Source organism: Anolis sagrei, chromosome 3 (assembly GCF_037176765.1).
Source record: "Anolis sagrei isolate rAnoSag1 chromosome 3, rAnoSag1.mat, whole genome shotgun sequence".
NCBI classification, from domain to species: Eukaryota; Metazoa; Chordata; class Lepidosauria; order Squamata; family Dactyloidae; genus Anolis; species Anolis sagrei.
The window spans coordinates 43,193,709-43,207,820 of NC_090023.1; the positions used below are offsets into that span (position 1 = coordinate 43,193,709).

The 14,112-nt window shown below is 41.4% G+C and overlaps 1 protein-coding gene and 1 long non-coding RNA gene across 4 annotated transcripts in view; one reads left to right on the forward strand and one right to left on the reverse strand.

Annotated features, from left to right (window-relative positions):
• LOC132772019 (uncharacterized) overlaps nucleotides 1-7,765 on the reverse strand; it is a 28,660-nt gene extending 20,895 nt beyond the window's left edge. For both annotated transcript variants that reach the window (XR_009631137.2, XR_010909631.1), the window contains exon 1: nucleotides 7,750-7,765. This is a non-coding gene — a long non-coding RNA (uncharacterized lncRNA). The remainder of the gene's footprint in view (nucleotides 1-7,749) is intronic.
• NXPE3 (neurexophilin and PC-esterase domain family member 3) overlaps nucleotides 3,820-14,112 on the forward strand; it is a 34,730-nt gene continuing 24,437 nt past the window's right edge. Inside the window, exon 1 of one of the 2 annotated variants that reach the window (XM_067466637.1) lies at nucleotides 3,820-3,955. The gene's annotated coding sequence lies outside the window, so the exon portion shown is untranslated. The remainder of the gene's footprint in view (nucleotides 3,956-14,112) is intronic. The other variant, XM_060770689.2, reaches the window with a different exon arrangement.

The following is a 14,112-nucleotide window of genomic DNA, read 5'->3' on the forward strand; positions in this document are numbered from 1 at the left end:
TGATATGTCATCAGTCCACTTTGGTTGGGATTGAATGTTTAATTTTAAGCTTTTTATTGTATTTATATTTGAATTGTTCAAATGATATGTCATGTTTATTTCTGTAGGTTTAAATTGATATGCTAATTGTTTAAATTGTTATATCATATTTATCATTATATGTGTAGTGCGGCATTGTATGCCACGGTCTGTAAGCCATCCTGAGTCCCCCATTGGGTGAGAAGGACAGGGTATAAATGTTCAATAATAATAATAATAATAATAATAATAATAAAAAGGCCACCTTACTGGGATCTGCTTGCATTATCCGCCGATACATCACACAGTCCTAGACACTTGAGAAGTGTCCGACGAGTGATCCAATACAACAGCCAGCAGAGTGTCTGCTGTGGACTCATCTTGCTGTGTTTTAAATAATAATAATAATAATAATAATAATAATAATAATAATAATAATGTTTCAGTTGGCCACCTTGATTAGGATTTGAAGGCATTACAGTTTTTAGGTGTGGCTTGTTACAGCCTGGGGGAATCCTTTGTTGAGAGATGATTAGCTGTCCCTGATTGTTTCTTGTCCGGAGTTCCCCTGTGTTTGAGTATTGTTCTTTATTTATACTGTTATAATTTTAGAGTTTTTTAAATCCTGGTAGCCAGATTTTGTCCATTTTCATGGTTTCTTCCTTTCTGTTGTCCAACAGACAAGAGTTCTTTCTCCCACCCTGAACTTTCCACAGATATATAAACCCAATTTTCCTAGTTTCCAACAGACCTTGCAACGTATTGTCGAAGGCTTTCATGGCCGGAATCACTAGGTTGTTGTAGGTTTTTAGGGCTGTGTGGCCATGTTCCAGAAGCATTCTCTCCTGACATTTCACCTGCATCTAGAGCAGGCATCCTCAGAGGTTGTGAGGTCTGTTAGAAACTAGGAAAATGGGGTTTATATCTCTGTGAAAGAACTCTTGTTTGTTGGAGGTAGGTGTGACTGTTTCAATTGGCCACCTTGATTAGCATTGAATGGCCTAGCAGTTTCAAGGTGTGGCTTCTTACTGCCTGGGGCAGGCTCGTAGCCAGGATTTTGATTTGGGGCGGGAGCTGACTTTGATTTGGAGTGGGGGGCTGGGGATCTACCTTAGCAAACCTTTTGTATCATTGTCCCAATACCCCCATGCATATGGGATATATTGAGCATGGTGATCATATCATGATATGAATAAACATAACAGTTTAAATAATGTACCAGTAAGGCCTTCTCGCGGACCACCCTGAGAAGCTCCTCAAGCCTTTCCCTGGCTACATGCCTGGCCTGGGGGAATCCTTTGTTGAAAGGTGATTAGCTGTCCCTGATGGTTTCTTGTCTGGAGTTCCCTTGTGTTTGAGTGTTGTTCTTTATTTACTGTTATAATTTTAGAGTTTTGTAATACTGCTAGCTAGATTTTGTTCATTTTTATGGTTTCATCAGGGCCAGCTAACACCTCCCAACAAAGGATATCCCCAACAACAACAACAAACCTTTATTTATATACCGCCCTATCTCCCCAAGGGGACTCAGAGTGGTTTCCAATAACACAATCAATACATACAAAGAAAACAGCATAAACATAAAATTAACAAGACAGTATAAGCATTAAAAACCACAATAGAACATAAGTTTAAAATAATCCTGCCTGTTTAAGGCAGTTTAAAAGGCCGGGCTAGTGCGATTTTAGAGGGCCCAGGAAATTAGGGAGAGTCTATGGCTGTACATTTCCAGGGCCTAATAGAAGAAAGTGACCTGGGTAATTGGTAGAAAAAGATATGTCCAATTTCAACAGTATCTGGGGCAGAGCTAGAACTAGTCGTTCTCAAAGGCTTGTTTAAACCACCAGATCTTCAGGCTCTTATGAAAGGAGGAGAGGGATGGGGTCTGTCTTATTTCTCCAGGAAGGGCGTTCCAGAGGCGGGGGGCCACCACTGAGAAGGCCCTCTCTCTCATCCCCACCAACCATGCTTGTGACAGTGGAGGGAACAAAAGGAGGGCCTCCCTGGAAGATCTTAACGTTTGTGCCGGTTCATAAAGGGAGATGTGTTCCAGAGGCGGGGGGCCACCACCAAGAAGGCCCTCTCTCTCGTCCCCACCAACCATGCTTGTGACAATGGAGGGAGCAAAAGGAGGGCCTCCCTGGAAGATCTTAAAGTTTGTGCCAGTTCATAAGGGGAGATGCGTTCCAGAGGTGGCGGACCACCACCTAGAAGGCCCTCTCATCCCCACCAATCGTGCTTGTGACAGTGGAGGGAGCAAAAGGAGGGCCTCCCTGGAAGACCTTAAAGTTTGTGCCGGTTCATAAAGGGAGATGCGTTCCAGAGGCGGGGGGCCACCACTGAGAAGGCCCTCTCTCTCATCCCCACCAACCATGCTTGTGACAGTGGAGGGAGCAAAAGGAGGGCCTCCCTGGAAGATCTTAAAGTTTGTGCTGGTTCATAAAGGGAGATGCGTTCCAAAGGCCGGGGACCACCACTGAGAAGGCCCTCTCTCTCGTCCCCACCAACCATGCTTGTGACAGTAGAGGGAGCAAAAGGAGGGCCTCCCTGGAAGACCTTAAAGTTTGTGCCGGTTCATAAAGGGAGATGCATTCCAGAGGCGGGGGGCCACCACTGAGAAGGCCCTCTCTCTCATCCCCACCAACCATGCTTGTGACAGTGGAGGGAGCAAAAGGAGGGCCTCCCTGGAAGATCTTAAAGTTTGTGCTGGTTCATAAAGGGAGATGCGTTCCAAAGGCCGGGGACCACCACCGAGAAGGCCCTCTCTCTCGTCCCCACCAACCATGCTTGTGACAGTAGAGGGAGCAAAAGGAGGGCCTCCCTGGAAGACCTTAAAGTTTGTGCCGGTTCATAAAGGGAGATGCGTTCCAGAGGCGGGGGGCCACCACTGAGAAGGCCCTCTCTCTCATCCCCACCAACCATGCTTGTGACAGTGGAGGGAGCAAAAGGAGGGCCTCCCTGGAAGATCTTAAAGTTTGTGCTGGTTCATAAAGGGAGATGCGTTCCAAAGGCCGGGGACCACCACCGAGAAGGCCCTCTCTCTCGTCCCCACCAACCATGCTTGTGACAGTGGAGGGAGCAAAAGGAGGGCCTCCCTGGAAGATCTTAAAGTTTGTGCTGGTTCGTAAAGGGAGATGCGTTCCAAAGGCCGGGGACCACCACCGAGAAGGCCCCCTCTCTCTTTTCCCCACCAACCATGCAGGACCAGAAGCAGACAAGCTTTGAAGCTGCAAGGCTGTTCAATGCTAATCAAGCTGGTCAATTGCATCATTCATACTTGCCTCCAACAGACAAGAGTTCTTTCTCCCACCCTGGACTTTCCACAGATATATAAACCCCATTTTCCTAGTTTCCAACAGACCTCACAACCTCTGAGGATGCCTGCCACAGATGCAGGCGAAACGTCAGGAGAGAATGCTTCTAGCCTGGAAAACCTACAACAACCCTGTGGTCTGACAAGCCTATCACACGGACACAAATGTGACATTATCTTCTGCATGTTTTGCAGTGCCAGAAGCTAAATTGTCTTGACGCATCCTGTCTCTGCAAGAGCAACACAGAACGAGAAGCCACCGCCCAAGGCAACCCTATGGCAAGTCAAGGATGCCGAGGAACCACCCAGGCGCACTGATGCTTGGGCTGATAGTTGCGCCCAATGGAAGGAGCGAGCCAAGAGGCGAAAGGGGAGCAGCAGTTCCTCCCGAGCCCCCGCCCCCCCCTTAATTCGGGGTGGTCTCGTCCATCTCGCTATTGGGAGCCCGCCCCTCCATGGGAAAGCAGCCAATCAGAGAAGAAGAGCGCTGAGCGAGGGGAGGTGGGCGAGGCCAGCGCGAGAGGGAGGGGGCTGCGCCTCTGCTGTCTCCTTTTGCCTCTGGGAGGGAGAGAGGAAGGCAAAGGCAGGCTGGGCACGGCTGGAAATCCTGGGCCTCTGAGTGGGGTGAGTTGGGGGTCTTGCTGGGAGCTTGTTCCTATTCCCCATTGGGTGCAAGGGTCTTAATTCCTGTGATTTAGAAGCTGTATAAGATTTGACGCAGAGATTGCATGGTGTGAGTGTTGCAGAAGGAATTGATGAGATTCTGTCTTGATCTCATGGGCTGCAGCATTATTTTTAAAAGATTTATTTTGCTATTATTATTTTGCTGAGATTGCTTTTGATTAGAAGGCTAGGTTAATGTTTGATGCTCATCTCCCCCTTTCCATTAATTACAATTAATCCTCACTTCTTCCCTAATTTGTCCTCTTTTTTTAGTGTATAATAAACTATATTTTTAGATGAGATTAGAAGTCCAGGTTAGTTTTTGATGCTCATCTCCCCCTTTTCATTAATTACAATTAATCCTCACTTCTTCCCTAATTTGTCATTTTTAGTGTATAATAAACTATATTTTTAGATGACATTAGAAAGCTAGGTTAATTTTTGATGCTCATCTCTTCCTTTTCATTGATTACAATTAATCCTCACTTCTTCCCTAATTTGTCATTTTTTTAGTGTATAATAAACTATATTTTTAGATGAGATTAGAAGTCCAGGTTAGTTTTTGATGCTCATCTCCCCCTTTTCATTAATTACAATTAATCCTCACTTCTTCCCTAATTTGTCATTTTTAGTGTATAATAAACTATATTTTTAGATGACATTAGAAAGCTAGGTTAATTTTTGATGCTCATCTCTTCCTTTTCATTGATTACAATTAATCCTCACTTCTTCCCTAATTTGTCATTTTTTTAGTGTATAATAAACTATATTTTTAGATGAGATTAGAAGGCTAGGTTAGTTTTTGATGCTCATCTCTTCCTTTTCATTAATTACAATTAATCCTCACTTCTTCCCTAATTTGTCCTCTTTTTTTAGTGTATAATAAACTATATTTTTAGATGAGATTAGAAGTCCAGGTTAGTTTTTGATGCTCATCTCTTCCTTTTAATTAATTTATTATTATTATTATTATTATTATTATTTACTTTACTTATATACCGCTTTTCTTAGACTTCAGGCGACTCAAAGCAGTGAACAACATCAACACAAAACATCACGAGACAAGTATAGGGCAATTAAAAACAATTGTAACATAAATCATTACAATTAATCCTCACTTCTTCCCTAATTTGTGCTTTTTAAAGTTTCTAATAAACTTTATTTTTAGACTGCCCTAAAGGGACTCAGGGCAGTTTACACATACAGAAGCAAACATTCAATGCCCAACATATAGCAAAACATTACAGCAGTAGAACATAATGCAAAATAATAACATTATACTAATTAAATACAATTAAATATCAAAATAAAGTCATAAAACAGCTTTAATTATTTTATTCATATAGTTATTTATATCAATATATTATATAGTATAAATATTGTTATATAATATTTATACAATAATTATAATAATTGTATAAAACATTACAGTAATAGAACATAATACAAAATAATAACAGCATTATACTAATCAAATACAATTCAATATCAAAATAAAGACATAAAACAGCTATAATTGTTTTATGAATATAGTTATTTATATTAATATATTATATAGCATAAATATAGTATAAATATTGTTATGTAATATTGATATAGTACTTATAATTGTATAAGACATTACAGTAATCGAACATAATGCAAAATAATAATAGCATTATACTAATCAAATACAATTAAATACCAAAATAAAGACATAAAACAGCTATAATTGTATTATTAATATAGTTTTTATGCTAGTATATAGTATATATGTAGTATAAATATTACATAATGTTTATATTATAATAATAATCATCATCATATAATTTTTTTAGTAATATAGTTCACCATAACAGCCAAACAACACAACACAACGTATTACAACCCATACACAAACCCGAAACTCAACCCACAGAGAATAAAATCATGCCCATGCACCCATCACCGTGACTTCCATTACTAAAGCACTGTGAAGCCTACAAGCCAATTTATCTCTCCTTGTTCATAATCTAATCATAGATTCCTAATGGTGCTTTTTTTCCTCCTGCAGTTTTCAGGTCAGATACAGAATGGAGGGGGTAAAAGGATGCAGTGACTTCCCCAAAGTATCCTTGGGTGCATCTACACTGTAGAATTATTATTAATGCAGTTTGACATAACTCAATGTTATGGAATTGTGGGAGTTGTAGTTTTACAATGCCCTTAGCCTCCTCTGCCAAAGAGTATCCAATTACAAACCCCAGGATTCTATAACATTGAGTCATGGCAGTTGAAGTGGTGTCAAACTGTATTAGTTCAGACTGTAGATGCAACCAATATTAGGTACTTCCTAATGTATCCCCCCAGTGGCGCAGTGGATTAAACCTCTGAGCTGCTGAACTTGCTGACCAAAAGGTTGGCAGTTCAGATCCGGGGAACGGGGTGAGCTCCCGCTGTTAGCCCCAGCTTCTGCCAACCTAACAGTTCGAAAACATGCAAATGTGAGTAGATCAATAGGTACCACTATGGCGGGAAGGTAACAGCGCTCCATGCAGTCATGCTGACCACATGACCTTGGAAGTGTCTATGAACAATGCCAGCTCTTCGACTTAGAAATAGAGATGAGCATCACCACCCCAGAGTCGGACACGACTAGACTTAATGTCAAGGGGAAACTTTTACTTAAAGTATAACAAATGAAAGGATGCAGTGACTTGTCCAAACCAGTCGTGTGCATCTGATGGTTGAGCTGGGACTTTGAACACAACTACCCTGAAGGGAAAGGGTTGTAATTTACCTCTTGGTCCAAAGCTAAAGTTACAGAGAGGCTTTCTTTTTCACTGAGTTTGTCCTTCTTGCTCCCTTCCTGACAATGCAAACCCTTTTGGTGCCGTTGCTGAAATTTTAGGCCTTCGTTTCAGAATTTCCAAATGGCTTTCGGCCAGATAGAATGGCTTTTGCAATCATGGATCTTATTGAAAAAGTAAATGTAAAATGGATCTGGATCTACTTGAAATCTTCAAGCTCAGCAAGGATTTTTTGAGTTTTAATAGTGTTGTTGTTTGTTATTGTTATATCTCTTCAAGTCATTTTCATCTTATGGCAACCCTAAGGCAAAACTGTTACGAGGTTATCTTGATAAGAGCTGTTCAGAGAGGGTTTGTCATAGTCTTCCTCTGTGGCTGTTTGTTGCATTCCACTTAGGGCCCTTCCACACAGCCATATAATCCAGACCATAAAGGCAGAATAATCCACAAAATCTGCTTTGAACTGGGTTATCTGAGTCCACACTGCCATGTATCCTAGTTTAGAGCAAATAATGTGGGATTTCTTTAATCCTTTTAGGAAATCTTTAAAAGGTGAAACCACAAAAGTATTCCAATAGCCAGCAGAAAGTAAGCTGTGTGGAAGGGGTCTTAATTGTCTGTTCCATTAACCATAAATTTGCAAATTTGGTAGACATAATTCTTTTGGAGTGTTGCCTTGCTGGCAACCCCTTATATATAACCTGTTCCACTTTTTTTCTAGATTGAGCACTGTTGTTGTTTTGGAGTAGTTCTGCTTTTTCTCTGTTGTACTTTCACCATTTTCTCTTTTTAGTTGTTCTTTTTGCTTAGGACATAACAAAAAGAGCCTTGTATTGTTTTTAATCTCTCTAGCAAGCCTGAATTCAGTCTACACTTTTGATTTTCTTACTTTCTGCTGGCTATTGGAATACTTTTGTGGTTTCAGCCTTTAAAGATTTCCTAAAAGGGATTAAAGACTAATTATCAAGACTAATACAGAGACTCTACCATTGTTGTTGTTCATTCATCCAGTCGTTTCCAATTCTTCATGACCTCATGGACCAGCCCACACCAGAGCTCCCCGTCGGCCGTCACCACTCCCAGCTCCTTCAAGGCCAATCCAGTCACTTCAAGGATGCCATCCATCCATCTTGCCCTTGGTCGGCCCCTCTTCCCTTTTCCTTCCATTTGTTGCACTCCAGCGTAAGAGCCCTCTTGTCATTAACACACCATACCTTGGTTTAGGAAAAATACAATCCCTTTTTATTGAATGATGAATATAAAACAGAAGTCCAAAGGTAAAGAAGTCAAAATGAAACAGCAAACAGCAATGTCCAGAAAGCTTGCAGAAAATCCGAAGCAGTAAAATCCAGAATACTCTCAATAGAAATCCATGAACAGATTAGCCCCTGCCAAATCTCACTTGAAGCCAGAAATTCCCTTGGAGACCAGGCTGCTGGAAACTGGAAAACCCTGGAGCTTTGTACTTGAACGAATCGATGCTTGGTCTGAGGAAATCCCCCCTCACGGCCACTCTTAAATCCCAGAAACGGATTCCGGCTAACTCTAATTTTTGGTTTCAGTTGTCGAATTCTCTTAGACCTACGTAAACATTGAGTAAACATTGAGTCTCCCTGCGGCTCTGGCTTATCTGTAAACTGTGGCTGTTATCATTGACCCAACCAGGTGTCAAGTTATCTTGCAAGCTCGAGCCAGAAGGAGAAGGGAGTGAATTTTCTTTCTCATGAGAACTTGGCTTTTTTCTTGAAGCCTCTAAATCAAAGCCTGTAAGATTTTTACTGCCCAAAGTGTCTTCATCTTGAACCTCGTCCTCATTGATCACTTCAGCCTCACTATCCAAACTAGGCCCTTCAACATTTACATCAATATTATCAGCATTAGGCAATACAATCAGAGACTCAGGCTCAAGTTCACACACAGGGTCACACACAGGATGAGTCCCAACACCATTTTCCCCAGCATCATTGTCTTCTCTAAGCTTTCCTTTCTTCTCATGATGTGGCCAAAGTACTTCATCTTTGCCTCTACTATCCTTCCCTCCAATGAGCAGTCGGGCTTTATTTCTTGAAGTATGGACTGGTTGAATCTTCTGATGGTCCAAGGCAGTCTCAGCACTTTCCTCCAGCACCACAGTTCAAAAGCATCTATCTTCCCGGGGAGAGTGCGGATGAGCTCCCTCTATCAGCTCCAGCTCCCCATGCGGGGCCATGAGAGAAGCCTCCCACAAGGATGGTAACACATCAAAAACATCCGGGCGTCCCCTGGGCAACGTCCTTGCAGACAGCCAATTCTCAAACACCAGAAGCGACTTGCAGTTTCTCAAGTCACTCCTGACATGACAATAAATAAATAAATAAATCTTCCTTTGCTCAGCCTTCCCTATAGTCCAGCTCTCACATCCGTAGGTGACTACGGGGAATACCATTGCTTTAACTATGCGGATCTTCGATGCCAGTGTGATGTCTTTACTCTTCACTATCTTATCGAGATTGGACATTGCTCTCCTCCCAAGAAGTAAACGTCTCCTGATTTCCTGGCTGCAGTCTGCGTTTGCAGTAATCTTTGCACCTAGAAATACAAAGTCTGTCACTGCCTCTACGTTTTCTCCCTCTATTTCCCAGTTGTCAATCATTCTTGTTGCCATAATCTTGGCAACAAGACTCTACCATATAACCTGATTTTACCTCTATGGTTAGTACCCGGTCAACTTGTTTTCGCTGAATAAGATAATTATTATCAGATTAGGGAACCAAGTGTTCTGTACTTTAGACAGAATCGATACCAATAAACAAACATATGACGTAGGTATAAGGCATGATCTGCCCTATGACCCCAACTAAGGTTAGAATAGTACCTTAGTATTGGTGTCTTAATGTAATTACAATAGAAACTATTTTTTATTATTTATTTATTTACTATATTTCTATACCGCCCTTCTCAGCCCGAGGGCGACTCATTTGCGTCCCAACAGACAGGCTGCTGTCTGCTGCTACAACCTTTTTTTCCATTTTTTTGTACATGTCCCTTTAAAATCTTAGTTCAATTGAAAGTTCTCTGCCGATTCCATTCTGGTTTGTTTAGATGCCTCTCATCTCCCCATCCTTATTGGAACTATTTGAAGCTGTGTCTTCCATATCTCACTTTTAAGAGACTCCTTTCCATCATGAACTCCCTTCTTTGTCTGACCGAAGGGTCACACCTTGCCTTTTCCTAAATTTACTGAAATCAGCTTTATTAAAAGTCTAGAACAGGCATCCTCAAACTGCCCCCCCCCCATTGTTTTGGCCTCCAAATCCCAGAATTCCTGACCACTGAACAAGCTGGCTAGGGCTTCTGGGAGTTGGTCTAGAATATGTCTGACTATGGGTGCCTGAGCATTTCTGCTTTATAAAATGCTTTGGAAGAATATAATGGTTCCCACCTAAGGATTCTGTCACTTTCACCCTGTTAACCAAGTCATCCCTGGTTAATCAGATCAGATTTAAAATAGCAGATCCCCTTGTTGCCTCCTCCACATTCAAGACAATATACTTGGCAAGTGAGGAATTTATTAGACCTTGTATTCTCGGCAGAATTGGACTTTCAGCAAATATAAGATAGTTTAAAACTCCCATTATACATCTTTTATTTTTGAATGTGTGGTCATCTGTTGCAGAAACGCAATCTGGCTTCGGGGATCTATTGTAGGCTCCCATAATGGCATCTCTGCTGAGTTGCTGTGAGTTTTCCGGGTTGTATGGCCATGTTTCTAAAAGCATTCTCTCCTGACGTTTCACCCACATCTATGGCAGGCATCCTCAGAGGTTGTAAGGTCTGTTGGAAATTAAGTAAGGTTTATGTATTTGTGGGATGGCTAGAGCAGGAGAAAGAACTCTTGTCTGTTTGAGGCAAGTGTGAATGTTTCAGTTGGCCACCTAGATTAGTATTGAATAGCCTTGCAGCTTCAAAGCCTGGCTGCTTCCTGCCTGGGGGGTCCTTTGTTGGGAGGTGTTAGCTGGCCCTGATTGCTTCTTGTCTGGAATTCCCTTGCTTTTTGAGTGTTGCTCGTTATTTCCTGTCCCAACTTTAGAATACTGATAACCAGGTTTGTTCATTTTCATGTTTTCCTCCTTTCTGTTGAAATTGTCCACATGCTTATGTATTTCAGTGGCTTGTCTGTGTAGCCTGACATGGTGGTTATTAGAGTGGTCCAGCATTTCTGTGTCCTAAAATAATATGCTGTGTCCAGGTTGGTTCATCGGGTGCTCTGCTATGGCTGACTTGGATTAGTCTGCAGTGCCTTTCATGTTCCTTGATTTGTGTTTGGGCAATGCTGTGTTTGGTGGTCCCTATGTAGACTTGTCCACAGCTGCATGGTATACGGTAGACTCCAGCAGAGATGAGAAGATCCCTCTTTTTCCTTTGCTGAACGTAGCATTTGTTGGATTTCCTTAGTGGGTCTGTAGATAGTTTGTAGATTTTGTTTCTTCATCAGCTTCCTTATGTGGTCAGTTGTTTTCTTGATGTAGGCTAAGAACACTTTTCCTTTGGGTGGATCTTTGTCTTTACTTGTGTGGCTTGTTCTTGGTCTTGCAGCTCTTCTGATGTCTGTGGTAGAGTATCCATTGGCCTGTAGAGCCTACTTTTTAATACAGGCTACCAATATTTTAAAAACTCTAAAATCAGGACAGTAAATAAAGAGCAACACTCAAAAACAGGGGAATTCCAGACAAGAAACAATCAGGGCCAGCTAACATCTCCCAACAAAGGATTCCCCCAGGCAGGAAGCAGCCAGGCTTTGAAGCTGCAAGGCCATACACTGCTAATCAAGGTGGCCAATTGTAACATTCACACCTGCCGCAGACAAGAGTTCTTTCTCCCACCCTGGACATTCCACAGATACATAATCCTCACTTGCCTAGTTTCCAAAAGTCCTCACAACCTCAGACAAAGCTTGCCATAGATGTGGCCGAACGTCAGAAGAGAATGCTTCTGGAACATGGCCATACAGCCTGGAAAACCCACAACAACACTGATTCCAGCCATGAAAGCTTTCGACAAGACATCTCTGCTGTTTGTTTCCCCTTTAATTTTTGCCTGGATGCTCTCAATCTGGCTTCCAGGATTTAAGTCATGGATCACAGTTGTAAACATCCTTGATATATAATTCTCCTCCTCCTCCTTTCCCATTTGGTCTATTTTTCTAAAATATCTCATACATTTCTATTACTATATTCCAATTATGTGACCCATCCACCAGGTTTCAGTAATGCCTTGTTATCAACCTTCCTAATGCTGCGACCCCTTAATACAGTTCTTCATGTTGTAGTGACCCCCAACCATAACATTATTTTTGTTGCTACTTCATAACTAATTTTGCTACTGTTATGAATCGTAATGTAAATATCTGATATGGAGGGTGTATTTTCATTCACTTGACAAAATTTGGCACAAATACCCAATACGCACACATTTGAATACTGGTGAGGTTGGGGGGAATGATTTTGTCATTTGGGAGTTGTAGTTGCTGGGATTTATAGTTCATCGACAGTCTAAGAGCATTCTAAACTCCACCAACGATGGAATCGAACCAAGCTTGGCACACAGTTCTTCCATGAGCAATAGTAAATACTGGAAGGGTTTGGTGGGCATTGACCTTGAGTTTTGTAATTGTAGTTCACCCACAACCAGAGAGCACTGTGGACTCAAATTATGATGGATCTGGACCAAACTTGCTACAAATACTCAATATGCCCAAAATGTCAATACTGGCGGAGTTTGGGGAAAATACACCTTGACGTTTGGGAGTTGTAGTTAAAGTAGAATGTCGATGGTGCGTTTATTTTGTGTTCCTGCGTGGCAAAACATGAGAGCTCTAGGTATGAATGATTTTCAGTACCTCACGCTCCTCAGTGATTTTGGGGAAAGAATGAAGGAGGCATTGAGTGGCAAAATTCTTATTTTGGGGATTATTGCCCTCATTTTACCCTCATTTCCAATAATTATGTCACAACAAACTTAGAGAAACTGAGAGAAGGTTGCTGCAGCGATAGAGGTTTGTTAGCTACACCATCAGCTTTGTGATTATGAAATCCTTAGAAAATAGGTCATGGTGTGCAGAGAACCAGTAGGGAGATCCTCCTGTGACCAGTCTCAAAGATATGTCAGGCCTTCTATCTTGTGAGTTTCAAGATAAAGCATAAATACTGTGCTATTTGGTTTGAGGAAGTAGAGGAGAAATGCCAGCCACATTTCAAACAACAGAAACCATTACAGGAAGTCTCTTTTAGATTCCTGTTATTATTCTTTCCAGATCAGCATTATACATCCCCATAGCAGAGAGCATATTATTCTGACATCCACTGAACACATGCTCTTTTGATTATTTATCCTTAGAAAATAGTCCAATTTTACATGACAAGCCTTTCCCTCCTTTATAAAATTTATTTTCGCATCTGTGTTCCCTTCATTACATGGAATCATTTTTCAGAATGGATTATAATCACTGTAATCACTTTATATAATCCGCATAATAGCTCACATACAGCCTTTTTGCACTGCAGGATATTTACCAGATTTAAAAGAAATGGTTATATGGAAAATCAATCAAACCGAGGAGGCGAAAGTGTGACAGAGGGTTATATAAAAGTGTAAATAAGAGCATTTCCTCCTAGTGGCTATACTAAAAAGGGATTTGTAGGAGCTTTAGCCAAAAAAGGATTCAAGCACCCAAACACGAATCAAGGAACATGAAAGGCACTGCTGACTACTTCAGCCAGAGAAGTCAGCCATAGCAGAGCACCTGATGAACCAACCTGGACACAGCATATTATTTGAGGACACGGAAATGCTGGACCACTCTAACAACCACCATGTCAGACTACATACAGAAGCCATTGAAATCCACAATTTAAACAGGAAGGAAGAAACCATGAAAATGAACAAAATCTGGCTACCAGTATTAAAAATTGTAAAACCACAATAGTAAATAAAGAACAACATTCAAAAACAGGGGAATTCCAGACAACAAATAATCAGGGACAGCTAATCACCTCTCAACAAAGGATTCCCCCAGGCAGTAAGAAGATACACCTTAACAGACTGCTTAGCAGAGTGAGTAGATTCCAAGAAAATGCTCTAGTTAGTATTTTATGATATGTCAGAGTGTGTGGGTGATTATGTCCAGAGAAAAGGAGTCTGGGAGAAACAAAGGAGTCAAGCCAATTCAGCCTTGATTTGGGATGTCTAGTATAACACCTGTGGCCACTGGCTTTCCCACAAGCACTACTTCTGCTGCTCAACTCTCATATATATATATTTTTAAAAATATCCGAATCACATGTTCTCTCTTTTTCTGCAGAACAAGAGCAT